Genomic DNA, 17,194 nt, shown 5'->3' with positions numbered 1-17,194 from the left:
GACCTTAATCTTAAGGGTATTAAGTGAGAGTCTGTAATTGGCACTCAATGAATCGTAAATTGATTAGTTAATTTATCTTTTTTCTTTACCTTTTATTTTCTTTCAGCTTGCCGTACGTTTTACTAACGTTTCGAAGGTGCTGGTAATTTTAAGAGGACATGGCTGAAAAGAACAAAGAAAGAAAGTAAGAAAGAAAGAAAATAATTTTTATTGCGCAACAATAGACGCACACACTTAAAATTAGGCACATTACACAGAAATAATGATAGAAGGGGAAAATATGCGTCTTAAAGCGCGCAATACGGCCCTCGCTCAGCATAATGCTGCGACCCGAAACGAGACAGAGTCCCAGCGCTGGTTTTCAGCGACAGCCGGTGCTACCGCGATGACGTCTATCGGTGATGCTGATTATGAATTGATATATTAAAATAAATAAGTAATATAATTTAAATGTTGTGTTTTATGTTGTGATATGACTTTATGTAAATATTGTGTTATGTTGAGAACATCGTTTGACATGAGAAATATACTGCACACACGAAGACAAAGACATACTGCATTAACTAAAATAAAATTGGGTTACCTTAGGGCAAAATGATGCTGGTCAAACCGCAGAATTCGTATAAATAAATCTTCTCCTAGTACAAATAAGACTGAACTGACTAAGATGATATTTGGCATAGAGATAGATATGGTTGGTATAACTGTCATCTGGCTAAAGGACAGTTTGGTCGAGATGCGTACTAGTTCCGTAGAGGTAATTATTGTACCTAATTGACATTTCAATTACACAACTAGGCTCGTTAAGTTTCAAGTAGCAGCTTATAGGTCAATAATACCCGCATAGATCGGAACTGATCCGATAAGCTATGCATTGCAGCATGCATATTGTTAAGTGTACTTAGATAATATCTATGTAGGGTGCTTGATACTTGTGAATATCGAAGAAAATGTGACCAAAGGAAAATTTTACAAAGAGCTTTTTACACCTTATTATAAAACACAATTAAATTAGTAAAAAAACTTGCACAAAATATGCGCTTTTCATAATTTTGGTGAAAGGTAAATGTTATATAAATCTTAATTAATAAAGCAAATTCAAGTGAAATTGGCAAAGGCATTATTTAAGAGAATATTATGAAAATAATTATAATAAATTCATTTTAAATCGCAAACGATTGGTGGCTTTCTATTAATTTTGTCAACTGCAGTAACAATGCTTTAATCTTGAGTTTAATCACGAATTTTAGTTCGTAGAAGTACAATGTGAAGATATATTAAAATTCATAATAATCGTTCAAAAAGTTTTCTAGGTATAGTAGACGTTTCAAAGTCAGCTTTTTAATAATGTACCAATGCCGTACGTAGGTAAACCCACGAGAGACAGGTATCATCAGCCTATGGCTGTGTCCACAATGGGCAAACCTTTAGTAGCCGACTAAGTTTGCGGCGTATTGGCGTAGTAAGTCCTTCCATGTAATTGAAATAAAGTGTCCATAGTTTGGTAGTTTAGGTTCACTTTGCGCAGTTTGTACCGCTACGTGCGCCGACTGTCTCAATGGCCGACTCACAGCAAAACTATCAAGAAAATTAATGTGAGATTGCAGATAACTCAAATATCAGTTCGCCACTTAGCGGCTCACTCAGTCGGCTGCTAACAGTTTGCCTATAGTAGACACAGCCTAACTATTTTACGTAGACAAAGTAGTACAGTAGACTGACAATATCTAGACTCAATAAACGTTAGTCTTTATATAAAAAAGATACACTCCCCTTTCCCATTTGTTACCCGCTTCATTTATAGAGCTAAGAACAAATAGATCTGACTGTACAAAGGTGAGATCGTGACTAGAATAATATTCTACAAACGCCTCGCTCACGGAGTAAGAAAAGACCGGAGATATCATAATGTAGGTAGGTCAGGCGCTTTCTTCTAGGTCAAATACGTACGGTGAGTATGATCAGTTACGAAAGCATTAATTTCATTTCTGCCAACTAGAAAAGGCTGCCAAAAGGTTGGTCCAAAGAAGGCGCATAAGGGTAAAGACAGTATCGTTCCTCGTCCGCCGCACAACCGTATTTTGGCGCGTTACTTTCTTAGGAGATTGTCCGTTATGGCACCTTTTTTTTTAAAGATGTCAAAAATCATCAAATGGTGCCTCTTGCTGTGGGTTAGCAGCGATGAGGGAGTGTCAGACTCTTACGGACTAAAAACCGTCGTGTTCCGTCGTGGGCCTTTTATGTACCAGGGCCGCGGTATCTCTTTCGAATAACCCGCAGCCCCGGCAGGCCTTGGCCCTACTGGGCCCCGCTGGGGTTGCTGACATTAGCACCTCCGCTAGTCATTTTGTTCTCCATGTCTTCTACTATTGTAAAGGTGAGAACGATAATATAGTTCTAGTGATATTCATTCACAGCGTTTTGCACTCGAGTCAGGACTATTGTCTGACACAACGATATCTTTTAACGATACAGATGATACCTTTTGTCCATTTGTCACGATAAATTCTTGCTTTGTACCATTTTAGTTTTTGTACTACGTTTGATAAGGCAGGGATTTAAATAACCTAAATTGTGTTGTTAACGAAATATAGAGCAAAAATTTTGAGGGATATTTTGTACCTAACTAGCTCATTAACTTATCTAAGTATTTTGTTGAAACTGTCTAAAATATTTATATTTATCTTTGGTGTTTTAAGCTTCAGAATAATTTTTGACAAAAAATAACCAACATAAATAACACAAAATAGTTTAAATACCTAAAGAATAATTAATCATCCCTTTACACAACAGTATAAAATTAGAATTACTATAATAAAGCCTAAATACACTTGCAAATAGGTCGCCTGAATGAATATTTGAATAATAAGACAAAGGGCCTTTCAGAAACTCTCTTTTGTGTGTCAAAAATAATAGACAGTGCTGAAGTACATATTTTTGGGTACAACGTTTATTTACAGAGGTATAACTGTAGGAATGAGTTTTACGTAATATTTTTCGTATACGCTTTATCACACTTAAAATTAATCTATACTAATATTATAAAGCTGAAGAGTTTGTTTGTTTGTTTGTTTGAACGCGCTAATCTCAGGAACTACTGGTCCGATTTGAAAATTTCTTTCAGTGTTAGATAGCCTATTATCGCTACTTTTTATCCCGGTACGGGAAGTAGTTCCCACGGAATGCAGGTGAAACCGCTGGCAGAAGCTAGTTGTAAATAAATATTCCATTCAGCATGAAAGTATCTGTCTATTCGAAACTCTATAAGTTATCTATACTAATATTATAAAGAGGAAAATTTTGTGTGTTTGTTTGTTTGGTTGTAAGGAATAGGCTCAAAAACTACTGGACCGTTTTTTTTAATTCTTTCACCATTCGAGAGCTACATTGTCCACGAGTAACATAGGCTATATTTTATCCCGGTACGGGCAGTAGTTACCACTGAACGCGGGTAAAACCGCGGGAACACGGCTAGTTAATTAATACTTTAGTAGTATTCATTAGCATTTTCAGAACATTTTATCTATGGCAATACACATACATAAGTTGTTTGTTTAAGCCGAAACCACTTTGCACTGTCGTTTGCATAAAACACTTTTCAAATAATTATATGGGCCGTTACCGGCGGCACTGCAATGCCGGGCCGACCCGTGACGGGAGTGGAGCGAGCCCCGAACATCACGTCAGTTTACAAAAATCAGTTTAATATACTGGTCCCTCAGTGAGGGAACTTTCAGATATTAAGCTGAAAAGAACAGATACTACACTTTGATCTTAGCCAAAAGGCCGAGAAGCGATACCGTAATGCTGGCACCCCGGGGTAGTCATTCAATCGCGGAGAATCTTAACACCGCGATTCAGAAATGTGACGTCAGCGTACAGCGCCATCTATCGTGTTACGGAATAATACACAAACAATAAAGAAGAATACCAAAAATCAACAATAACAAAAATCTCCAAGTTTCAAACGTTTTTGCAAAAAAAAATCGTCTTCAATATCTATCGTACCCAAAACCTCCTAAGTCTGAAAAATATTATTCTGACTGCTAACCGAATCAAAATCCGTTCAAAACGTGAGATAATAGCGCACAAACCTACATACTAAATTATCTTGGCAGTTGGGAAGCAAAAAGTCCGCCTATATTTTCCTACAAGAACTATTAAAAAATCCAGATAATTAAGGTAAATCAGTGGCACATAACTTTATTTGTCAACAAAAAACCAAAGAGGAATAAAAATAATACCTCGCCAAACATGACATCTATGTGACACCGGTAGCGGTGTGGCCGCTAGTCTCCATTGTATACTAAATTGAGGGGCTCACAGAATTGGAACAATTTCTAAGAAACATTGTATTATAATCCGTAGGGTAACTTACGGCAAAAAGCCAATACCACAAAAATGAATAAAATGTGACTTAAATGCGAATAACTTAACTAGAACACGTTTTTTTAGGAAAGAATATTGTCTACGAACCAGGACACAAACTATAATTTTGAAATGACTACTATATGAATATTATGTAACTCATGAAATTAATCGGTATATTTATTGCCCTCATTGTCGACCATAATATAACGGACCAGCCAAAAATTTAAACAGTAGGTTTCCCTCATAATATTTAAAGTGCAACTGCAAAATTAAAATTAATATAATCAAGCATTAGATGCTTGCGTAATAAATAACTATATTAGTTCAAGAAAAATACTTGTAAAACACTTACCTAGTTAAGTCTCAAGGAATTCCATTAAGGGTAATACTTTAGTCTACGACCATCTCTTCAAACAATCGCTTTTCTACATTTCTTAAAGATTTCCAAGTTGTAATAAAACAGGAACAATTAAATTAAAATCTGCACGCCAATCTGGGGAAGAAAATTAAAACCCGTGTTTGAACTTTGAAGATAGCCATTTATTCATTTTAATGAATAAAATGGTGGATGGCTTTTCGTAGTAACTATCTAGGTTCTTTAAATCTAGCTATCGAGCGATAGAGATTTCAGTACCTACCTATAATGTTACATAATTTCATTTAAAGATTTTTATTTGTGAGAATGAGGACAAGTATCTTCTCAATGTAATCCTCATTTCTCTGTCTATCGGACCCTAAACAAGAAATTGGGATAAGAGCAGGAAGACAATGAACAATTAAAAAAAATATCTAATAGTATTATTATCATCATTCTGCCCTTATAAGTATTTTCATGTTTTCTTCTTCCGTACTCTTCTAATCGTCTTTAAATATACGAGTAAGTTGCATTTTTCAGTATTTTGTAACTCGGTCAGTATATCAGAAGGGTGTGATATAAAGTGAATAAGCTCAATATAAATGGGAATAATACCTACTCGTGAAATGTGTAACCTACTCCATTTGCAGTGTCAAACTTGTGGCTTCGGTTTGGCAGTCACATACAGTGTAATATGTTACGTGTGTCCAATGACAACAGTTTCAACTTTCATAAAATATTTTCGATTTTATTGAAGTTTATTTTATCGGTAGGTATGTACATATTTTGTCACTTCAAAGGTATATAGTCGAATTAACTTGAATTGTTTCTTTCAATGAAATTGAACCAATTGGATAAGTTGCAATTTTATATATTTTTACTAAGTATTTAGGTATTTGTGATAACCTCAACAAACATACAAATCACAGTTGTACATTCATGTGACAAAACTTTCAAAATGTTGTAAAAGAGTTATAGAGTAGCTTCTAGAGGTATTACAACAACTGCATTTATGTAACTTTATTACTGCAGTGAGTTGACTGCATTGAAACTATTATTGTTTGAGCGTTTGAACATACAATACGATGTATCAACTTTTAAAACCAATGAAAATACAACACAAGCATTTTGATTTTATATGCTATATTTACAATTGTTCTGGTCAACATTGCTACATGTCTGACCTGGAATCGAACCCGTACTCCGCACTTGAGAGGTAGGTCTTTTACCCACAAGGCCACCAGGATTACCAGCAACCAAAGTGGAGTTTAATTTAAGACAATATAATGGAAGTATTATGTGACCTTACAGTAGTAATAAGGCTTCCATTTAATCACGAACTTTAAAGTCAAAGTGCTGATAGATTTTGTACAGCTTCTCACTTTCATGGTAATTGACGCACGAGTAAGTTAATGCATGCATCAGTACCACTATATACTTAGTTTAAAGACACTGGAGCTTCCTGCTCTCTGTCCCTATGTATATGCTTAGATCTTTCAAAGTGCTTAACGGATTTTGATGCGGTTATTTGAAGACGGTTCTTGTAGGGCAGGTCACTTGTTTTAATAGGTACCTGTCATTTACATGCATATACATTATTATTATTTAACCTGCATTGCAACTTGCACATATTAGGAAGTTTACATATTATTCACATTTACATGATTTTAACTGACGGCCGAAACCAAACGAATACATAACTATCTTAATGGAAATAGTTCTATTCGTATTTATTTTTGCAACAATGAAAATTATGAAATTTCCATATGAGCATAAATTTAAACGAACGATTCAATGAGAATATGTAATGTAGGTATATTGTTTTGATTCCAACAGAAACCAGTCAATTTTTTTGGAATAAGTGCCTAGTTATTTTTTTGATGAACTGAATTTTTAAAATTCAAACCGTGATTTTTAAATTCCGTATCAAAACTTGACGTCACAGGAACTTTATTAATAAAACTTTACTGCGTCGCTTTAAGATCCGAGTTAAATCCATAACTGCACTAAAATAATGATCGAGAAGTTCCCTCTTGATATCGAGCTATAAAACTTTATTTCCAATCCTGACTTGGGGTTTGACGTCAAAATGAGAGACTGCCAAAGCTTTCAATAGAAGTCTCATAGATTTTATTGATAGTATAGACGATAATCGAGCCATATCTTATAGTAGACTAGCTTCTGCCAGTGGTTTCACACGCTTCATATTATTTATTGCATATTATAATGTAGGTTGTTCTTGTCCTCCTAGCCAATTATCGGCCATGGCGGCTGTTCTCATATTAGGAGATGAGCCATCTGTGCAGGACATTTACTTATAGTGTACAAGCTTTTGCACAGACACAGGTGCACTCACTATTCCTTCACTCTCATAGCTTGATGAGACGGTAATCCGACACGACCGAAGAAAGATCAGGCGCCTGATGACTATAGGAACAGAAGGAGGAAAATATGAAATGGTTGCCACAATTATGGATCCTGATTGGCACAGCAAGAAGAACTAGGTTCTTCCCAGTCTAGGAAAAGTAGGTACCTACTTTTTATTATGCTTATGCTTATGTTATTCTGATTTGTAAGCTATTTATCTCTATCTACTACCGCGTTTCATCAAAATCCACCTAGTAGTTTTAGCGTGAAAGAGGAACAAACATCCATATTTAGCGTTTATAATATTACTTGAATTGATGAAAATTATCACCATAGTATGAAGCGTTTCCATTTGACATATTTATGATCTCTTTCGTTCTTTTTCTTTTGTTTGTCTTTATGTAAATGTAAAATGTTCATGTAATTTTCGGCAGCAGACCAGTATTTCCATTTCGTACATTTCACATTTACTGTACTTATTATATTATTTCAGACATATTATTAAGTATTTTCCTTGTAACTCTACAAATAGCGACATGTTCACACCATACAATTTGACTACAAATGACAATTGTCACTCCGGAGGTAATTAGCAATTTACTGAATTATCTTCCTTCCTATTTAGCCAAATTACGGCAAAACGATGTTAATTTTGTATAGTAAGTAGGTAATTTTATTTTCAGTACTTAATTGTATTAAAACGTAGCTGCTTTTTGAATATGAGCATTTTCTCTATAGGAAGTCGAAGCTCGTTAGTAATAGAATTCTTGCTTGATATTATAAATGACAAAATTAACCGATTGTTACTGTTCTTTCTTATAAAACTTGGTACACAGATAGTCCAGAGCCTAAATAAGGACATAGGCTACTTTTTATTCTGGTGCATGGGAAGTATTCCCTCAGAATATGGGTGAAACCAAGGGTGGAAGCTAGTGGCATAAAAAAGGTGGTACCTACCTATGTAAAGAAAATCTGCTTTCACCGGATTTCTAAAAATACCTGTTCTATGAAATCTAAAGACTTCGTATTCGTACCACAAACTTATATTTAGATCAAGTAAAAAAGCTTATTGCCTACAGAAAACTGAAGTCTTATTTCATGAAAAATTTCCATTAAAAAGTAATCCTCTTAGATATGAAAGAAAATATAAATATTTTTTTGGGTCTAGAAATCTGTGTTTTAATTTGTTTAGCTTAATTATTGTTATATTGGTAAAGTCGAGTTTTTTTCTTGTTTTGCGATATAAGTAAGAATGTCGGTAGGTTATGCAAAACTTGTGACATTCACGAGTAACGTGGGTTTCCATCGATATTTGCCATCGATCTGAGGTACCTCTGAGGTAACCCCTTACTTTTCTTCAAACTTAAATCTATAAAATTGAATATAAACCTGGACTATATAGTCTGACACCAACCCGCATTGAGCAAGCGTGGTGATAAACGCTCAATCCTTCTCTGTGTGAGAGGAGGCCCAGCAGTGGGACGATACAAAGGCTGATGATGATGATGATGATGATGATGTAATAAGTATAGTAGGTAGATAATAAACTTTGTAACATATCAATAAGTGTGCCTTCAATGTTCACCATATACCAGAAAACAATAGCATATCCTTATAATATTGCATGCCAACCCGGCTCACAATGTGTGCATTGCCCTAATGGTATCCAAAGTGGAGGCCCAAAATGGACGAAAACCATTATTTTACCGAGATGTGAAAACCGATATTATAAGGGCAGTCAACAACTTGACCACTAAGAGTACAATGCAGACATAATAGTCGGCCAACAGTTGAGCTAATAGCTGGCAATTGTTTTTGAAGAAAATCTTTATTCTAAGAAAAGTTTTCAGTCGGTCTTATACCTACTGGTTAAATACCTGATCTTTGTAATGTGCGTTTCATCTTCATGTTGATTTATGAGCACAAACAAACTGTCGTCTGACTAAAAGTTTGCAGTTTCCGGGAGCTCTAAGAACTAAGAACAGTAAAAGTGTCAAATGCTCATATTTAATAATAGATCTTAATTAAATAACTCTTTTGTTGATGTAAACTATTACGTTTATAAATTAAGTCATATTTTATAACAAACAAAAACAAGCCAATGAAATATAGGTAATATTCAGTTAAAATAATAAATATCAGAAGAGATTAATGTTTTTGTCTTAAATATTAATAAGCCGTACCCATTAAAAGGCGCGAACAATATTGATGGTCTTCTGTTATCAAAGAAAATAGCATAACTTTGGGTTAAATAATATTTTCTTGAAATAATAGAGTTATGCTAAAATAGACTGGGCAATGGTGTATTCATATTCTGACAGACTAATTTATCTGCACACAATTGATGACTTATCCAAGATAGGATTTTGAATAAGTATGGTTATCACAATTTGCCGGTAAATCCTAAGAAGATATTTATTTCTTCGCCTATAAATATCTGCATATAACAAATCCGTTATAATATTATAAAGCTCAAGAGTTTGTTTAGTTGAATCTAACTAATCTCAGGAACTGAAGGACCGATTTGTAAAAATATTGACATCAGTTCTAGATAGCCCATTTATCGAGGAAGACCTCTCTCCTCTTTTTCACGGACTTTACGAGTGAAACCGAAGGCATAACTTAGTATTTACTATTAAATAGAAACATCAAAAGAATATTGGTTCTGAATTGTGACTTTCGTTATTTAAAAAGAATTTCAAAGTTACTTTAAATATACGATTTTCAATAACCGCAGTTGACCATATGGATATTCCACTTTTGGCATAACGCCATTGAGAAATTGACTGAAATTTTCTATTACTACTCCATTTATATTCATGGTATCTAACAGCCATTTTATATCTGATGCCATAAATCAGTTGGCAGTACCATAAGACAAAAATAACATGGCGTTTCATCAAATGACGTATTGGTTGGTATCAAATAAATAATATTTAGATGGTTTGAATGAAATAATTTTCTGTTTATATAGCATCAGCTATACAAGAAACTTCGCAAATCGAAGTCAAAAGTCCAAAAAAATATTTGTTTCTGCGTAAGAATGTTTGTTCAAAAGAAGTTTGATAAGGAGTGAATGCTAAAATGCTGTAAATTCATTAATTTTCTTTGTCAATGACCTGCCTTTTCAGCACTAAATTACAAAATATTTGCAGTAAAAACAATCACCAAAAGATCTTGTAACTTCATATAAAACTAGCCGTTTTCCCGCGGTTTCACCCGCGTCCCGTGGGAGCTACTGCCCGTACCGGGATAAAATATAGCCTATGTTTCTCGCAAATAATATAGCTTTCTAATGGTGAAAGAATATTGAAAATCGTTCCAGTAGTTCTTGAGTTTATCCATTACAACCAAATAAATAACAAACAAAGTTTTCCTCTTTATAATATTAGTGTAGAATAATAATACTTATAATGAAACGCGTACAAACAAATGACGAAAGTAGGTACTAAAAAGCGCAGATGTGTTTTTCAGTCGAATTAATACAATAATTCTATCAGAAGAAAAGTATTACCGGATGTTTTGATTCACATTAAAATATAATAAAACTTTCACAGTAGTGAAGGTCATTTAAAAAACCGGCCAAGTGTGAGTCGGTCTGGCGCGCAATGGGTTTCGTACTATCTGTGAAACAGGGCAAAATTAATTTTATTCTAGTTTTCAGTACGTTCTTTTTTTTGTTATAGTGGCAACAATATTCAACCTTCCTATATTGGACAGACAGACAACTTATTAACTGAGTCCCGTTTTTGCTTTTGAGTACAGAACACTAAAATAGACGTAAACTTTGTGCACATAACCGTTGATTATAATTATTTAAACTGAGATGACCTTGAGTTGCATATAAAAATGCCATAAAAATTAACGTCGCTTCCTAGAATTAGACTATTTGACTCATTTGATGTTTTATTGTTCCGTAAATATTTCAATTTGACGTCCATCCTAAAATAAACTAACATATTAATTGTGAAACTGTGTAGCAAAAAATTATAGCCATATCTTCTGAAATATTGTACTATGATGCACCTATTGGTAAAAATCTTTACCTACATAGGGTTACATATTTTGCATAGGTGTTCCTCAAAGCTCGTGAAGTGAGAATTTTGCGATAATCAATCCCTAAAAAATATACACGCTTTTCAATTCACGGATAAACCAGAATTTAATGTATTCTGCAGTTGTTAAATTAAAACAAAATAATATCATTGTGCATTTTACACAAGAGCCCGCATACCGTATATTTTTCATTGATTGATTGACGGTTGATTTCCATACACGACACATATGCCATTCTCGTTGACGTTGGCTTCATATGCAGTTTCTGATATTTGAATAAAGTCTATAATAATATTTTAAAGGAAACCCGGACTGTAGAGTCTGAAATTATCAACCCGCATTGAGCAAAAGTTGTGATTAACGCTCAATCCTTCTCTGTGTGAGGTGAGGCCTGTGCCCAGCAGTGGGACGATGATGATGATGAATAATTTAAAGCATAATTTTTTAGTGTGTTCGTGTTATAGTTCGGCCATTCAGAGAATGCGTTCCTGACACGTCGCGATTGAACTGACGACGTAATAACATTCATTGATTATTGATATAATAATGTTGTTTTAATGCTCCTCAATTGTTAAAACGGTAAACAACCAGCAAAAATATTTTTATCGTAACTGCAACGCCATTGCAAAGTTACGTCGTCAGTTCAATCGCGACGTGTCAGGAACGCATTCTCTGAATGGCCGAACTATAACATAACACACCTAATCGATTATTCTTATTCTTATTCTTTATTGCATACTTAACAATAAATACATAAAAAGAATACAGACAGTTTATGTACAATGGCGAGCTTAACCCAGAATTGGGTTCTCTTACAGCCAACCTTAAAGCCATAGAGAGATTCGATAGTTGTAAGGTAGATTCAAAAAAAGTGCACAACAAACATTAATAACCAAACAAAAAAAAATATATATAAAATAACAATATACTAAACATATATATGTAGTAAAACTACACAATACATAAACATAATACATATAAAAATATATATTATATATATACATACGAATCATATATATATCAATATATATATCATTCATGTCAATAAATAGTATTCCTTTACTCGTCTCTTGAATACACCCAACGATGGGCTTTCGCGTATCGAGTGTGGAAGGGAATTCCACAGTCTCACAGCACGAACAGTGAACGATCCATAATAGCGGCTCGTAGTGTGGGAAGGGACACGAAGAAGGAGAGATGAGGAAGTGCGACAAGGTTTGCCTCTCGGGACAAGAAACTCAAAACGTTCCCGAAGATATCTTGGTGAGAGGGGATTATAGAGAAGAGAGAAGAGAAAGGAAAGAATGTGAGCATCTCGACGCCGCCGAATAGGCAACCACTTCAACTGACTTCGAAATTCCGATACGTGGTTACAAAGTGACTCGAGAAAAATTGGAGATAGATCACTAATTTGTATATCAATTTCAGTTTCAAGCGAACGAGAACCTGCGTGTAAGTAATAAATTCTAAAGGTGTCTACACACCAAAGCCGCTGACGCCGGCGACACAGCCCGGCGGCCAAACCCGCCGGCCGTATTTTGTACAATCATGTCGCCGGCTTGCGCCCGCGCGGGAAAGCCGGCGGGGCAGCATGCCGATGCTGACGGCATCCCTCTCCACTCACTCAGTCAGTTGCCCGCCGGCTTTCATAGAGTATTTGACAATTACTAGAACACCACATGCCGCGGCAGTCGTGCCGCCGGCATTGCCGACGGCAAAGTCGTTCGGCTTGGATATTCTGAAGCCGCCGGGTTAACCCGCTGGCACTAAGCCGCCGGGCTGTGCCGCCGGGTCAGCGGCTTTGGTGTGTAGACCCCTTAAAACACTTAAATGACGTAGCTCTGTGAATTTATCGAAGTTATCGATCGTTTAATAACAATAAATTTTAAACATAAAACTGTACTTAAAAAGCAATTTTATTTCTGAGGCATTAAAGATTATTTTACAATGGCAGCTTAACCGCGAAGTTACTTATAAGGGGGCATTTGCCAAGCGGAGAGACATCTTGAAAATATTGAGAGAAAAGGGTACCATTGTTTATTTTAATCTTGATTAATTAATTTGTTGTTCATTTAATCCAACAACTTTATTTATTCTTAAGACTATACAGTGCATAAGAATAACACTTTGATGAATCAAACTAAATGTTTTTAAACTAATGTCTAAGATCAAAACTTTTGTTCATTTACAACTTAAGAGCTAGAGGATCCTGTTTTCTGTCCCTTTTTCAATAAGGTAGCAATGATTCACTTTATATTCGTTTTAATGCTATCGATCACAGTATGTTTTACTACTGTTTTATTTTATTACGCACTATGCGTGACGATTACTAGGGGGTGACCTACTTAATACATAGTCCCCTAACTTTTCGATAGATGGCGCTATACGCTTACGTCACATTTCTGAATCGCGGTGTTAAGATTCTCCGCGGTTGAATGACTACCCCGGGGTGCCGGCACTTCGATATCGCTTCTCGGCCTTTTGGCTAAGATCAAAGTGTAGTATCTGTTCTTTTCAGCTTAATATCTGAAAGTTCCCTCACTGAGGGACCAGTATATTAAACTGTTTTTTGTAAACTGACGGGATGTTCGGGGCTCGCTCCACTCCCGTCACGGGTCGGCCCGGCATTGCAGTGCCGCCGGGTTCGGCCCACATAAATACTTGAAAATCTTCTCATAAGCAGCAACTTAATTTAAATTATTCTTTACTAAAATTTGTCTAGTGCTGTGCGTTCGATACCTATCGATAAAATGTGCGCCCTCATCATATGAAGGAATATTAATAAATTAAAATCTGAAAGTAATGATTGATACTCATAACACGCCATCATTTTTCAAGACCGATGATACCTGCTAAAATATTTGCCAAGTTTAATATTACTGAACTTTTCAATAGCAGTTGACCGTTAAGTGACCAGTCAAGGTGATGTGTATTAAACTGTTTAACGTAACGAAACATAAAGTAATATTAACTATTCATTAAATACCTTTAGTAAGCCTCATAAAGTTAAGTTTCTGTTAGGATTTCATTCATTCTGAACTAAAAAGGTTCCTGACACTGTCTATGCCTATTATCGTATTTTAGGTAAACAATCCTTTTAGAAATCAGTGGGGGTAGGTCAATGTTGATTAAGATTAATGAATATCAGTACAAGACGGGCTGGGTAATGGTCAAGAAATTAATGATCCTAAAATAAACCTATTTGCAACTCCCTATCCGCCTTGATGAAGCGTGGTCATATAAATACTAAGAGCAATAGCGCACTAGCTGCTTGGCCGCTGCGTCCAAGCCGCTAGTGCGCTATTGCTCTTAGTATCAAAACAGGCCTTATTCAGCATGCGATTGCTCAATGATGAGCATTACTTTCCAAATATGACTATCCTTTTTAGGGTTCTGTACCCAAAGGGTAACACGGGACCCTATTGTTTTCGCTCCTCTGTCCGTCCGTCCGTCTGTCACCAGGCTGTCTAAGGCAGGTCCCATGAACCATGATAGTTAGAGAGCTGAAATTTTCACAGATGATGTATTTTTGCTGCCGCTATAACAACAAATACTGAAAACTAGAATTAGGTACATAAATATTTTGAGGGGCACCCATACAACAAAGTTGATTTTTTTATTCGATTTATAAATAATGGTACAGAACCCTTCGTGCGCGAGTCCGACTCGCACTTGGCCGGTTTTTTTCTTTTATCTCCAATTTTCTAGCTTCAAAAACCCATCAATCAATCGTAAACGCGCTGATCTGTAAAAGTTAACGTAACAACGTTAACGCCTACATACCATTGTACCAGGGTATCATAAATCACAGGGCCAAGTTATTGCAAAGCCTAAAAGCGTTGACCCGTATGTTGTGGTTCCTGGCACTCAGGCATACAGACTCTTTGAAGTAAACGTCATCAGACGGGACTTGAGGTTGCGTGCCTCTGACGTATTCAAAGGTTGGTAGAACTATTTTGCTTTTTTATGTGTTTTTTTTTGTATAGTGTGGAAAAGATTTGATTTTTTTTTTAGTGGGGAAGGTTTTATGTGATTAATGTTGTCTGTTTACTTACAAAACAAAATAACAAAAATATTTGGGAAAGTTCTGATTTATAGTTCCTACAGAAGAGCCTACTTTTTACAGTTATTTTTTTTTCGTAGTATTAAGTATTTTTAAGTAGTACAACACTTACGTTGAATTCGTCAATTCCTTATCGCGTCGTTAATTTTTCAGGAGTAGTATGTTGGCTTACCCTGTAACAAAGAAAATGTATTTATTACACAAATGTTACATACCTCATTATATAAATGTAGTACAATATAAAATAGAAAATGATTGAGTCTCAATCATACACCAATAAAAAAATAAACCTTACGTTTCCCTTACTTATTGCAAGTATACAAAATATGACTATTTTGGTGTCCACAGGTAACAAGGGTCCAATAGGTAATCTAAAGTCGTTTGAGCAATAAATCTTGCGGTATAAGGGCAAGAGGCTTTGGCAAACCGACAGACCGTTCAATTTCTGCTAAACTACCCTTACAAAACCACAGATTCTTGGTTTCTGAAAGCTATTTTGACTGTCATCATTTAAATTAAATTTTGGGAACTGAATTGATAATTATAGTAATCATGGTCAAGTTTATTGAGAACTAACTGTTGTCATTGGTTCTTTCAACCACGTCCCGCGAGAACCACTTTCCGCAATCAAGTAAAAAGGAATTTGCGCCCTGTTTCAGGCTCTTGACTATCTGCATTTAAATTGGTTCAATAGATTAGGCGGGTGCGACAGACAGACAGATAAAGTTATTTTCGCATTCATCATTTAGTTACTACTAGCTGTTGCCCGCAACTTCGTCTGCGTGGGCAATATAGAATAGTCAAAATACTACTTATCCCGTAGGTGCATTCTTTCACGTGACAGTATAATTATGATTAGCACTTAGCAGTCGCATAGATTCATTGATCAAGGTTGTGTTGTGGATGTGACCATTTATCTAAACAAAAGAAGTAAAGTTTGTGACGTTGTGAATATCTCTGGATCTAGTCAGCCAATTTGGAAAATTATTACGTATGGTGCGTAAGTAATTTTCACAGGAAACAGCTATAATCTATGTCTATATGCTTTGAGTCTGACAAAGCTGTCATTTGTACATTTTCTGCAGCTGCTGCGACTAATCAGAAGCCAGAAAGTCTGTCAGTCTTACCATGGATATCGTCTTGTGTAGTTGACTGGATTGAAGATAGGTAGATAGGTAGTCGCTCCAAGCAAAATATTGGTACTCAAACAGATTCGGTGACTGGAAGCCAACACCAACATAGTTGGGGAATAGCTGGATGGATGATAAAATGAGTCATCATCATCAGCAGGCGCATAGGGTAGGATAGTTTCACTACTGGGGAGAAACACTTGTATGACGGGGATTTTCTGTGCACTTACTCACTATGGTAAGGCTGACCCCACATTAGGCGTGCGTGATCCTCGGGCGTGTGAGTAGCGCGGGCGTCGCGAGCGCGCTGCGTGAACGTCGTGTTTTGCTGCCCTGCGGCATGTGTGAAGAGTGCAAGCGACGCGCTCGCGGCGAGCACGCGGCGCTCAAGTTGCGTTCTTACCGCTTCGCCCGCTATCCCCGCCGCGCCGCCCGCTAAACGCCTTAGCAGTTAAACGTCAAGGAGAGCGGCGCGTGCGCGCCGCGAGCGCGCTGCAAGTGCCGCAGGGCAGCAAAACGCGACGCTCACGCAACGCGCTCGCGACGCACGCGCGGCGCCCGCGCTACTCACACGTGTGGTGGCCTAAGCCGGGACTCCACCGAAATGTTTGCATTAGTTCACGAATAGGCAAAATGTACGTATCTGTGCGAGTCCACTTCATGTGTTCGTACTTGAAACCTGCAGTTTTGCCAAGATTTTCAAAATGTACGCTCGCAATTTGCCATTTCTTGGTGGAGCCAGCAAATCAAAAGAAACATAAGTGTTGTATACTGTGCGTCACTACCGCACACCGGGAAAATTTCGCTCTTGCGGAGGACGTTTATATACCATATTTTGTGTCACACGTAAAC

At 36.4% G+C, this 17,194-nt stretch overlaps 1 protein-coding gene and 2 non-coding genes across 3 annotated transcripts in view; 1 reads left to right on the top strand and 2 right to left on the bottom strand.

Moving 5' to 3' along the window:
• Positions 1–17,194, bottom strand: part of LOC124638890 (neuropeptide CCHamide-2 receptor-like) — a 112,701-nt gene that overhangs the window by 51,921 nt on the left and 43,586 nt on the right. The gene's annotated exons all lie outside the window — the stretch shown is intronic.
• Positions 3,606–3,798, bottom strand: LOC124639237. Its single transcript, XR_006985451.1, has one exon. It is a non-coding gene; the product is annotated as a U2 spliceosomal RNA (small nuclear RNA).
• Positions 13,615–13,807, top strand: LOC124639236. The gene has a single exon (XR_006985450.1). It is a non-coding gene; the product is annotated as a U2 spliceosomal RNA (small nuclear RNA).

Source organism: Helicoverpa zea, chromosome 18 (assembly GCF_022581195.2).
Source record: "Helicoverpa zea isolate HzStark_Cry1AcR chromosome 18, ilHelZeax1.1, whole genome shotgun sequence".
Taxonomy (NCBI): domain Eukaryota; kingdom Metazoa; phylum Arthropoda; class Insecta; order Lepidoptera; family Noctuidae; genus Helicoverpa; species Helicoverpa zea.
The sequence above is the reverse complement of the archived record's forward strand: the minus strand, read 5'-3'. Positions and strand labels throughout refer to the sequence as shown.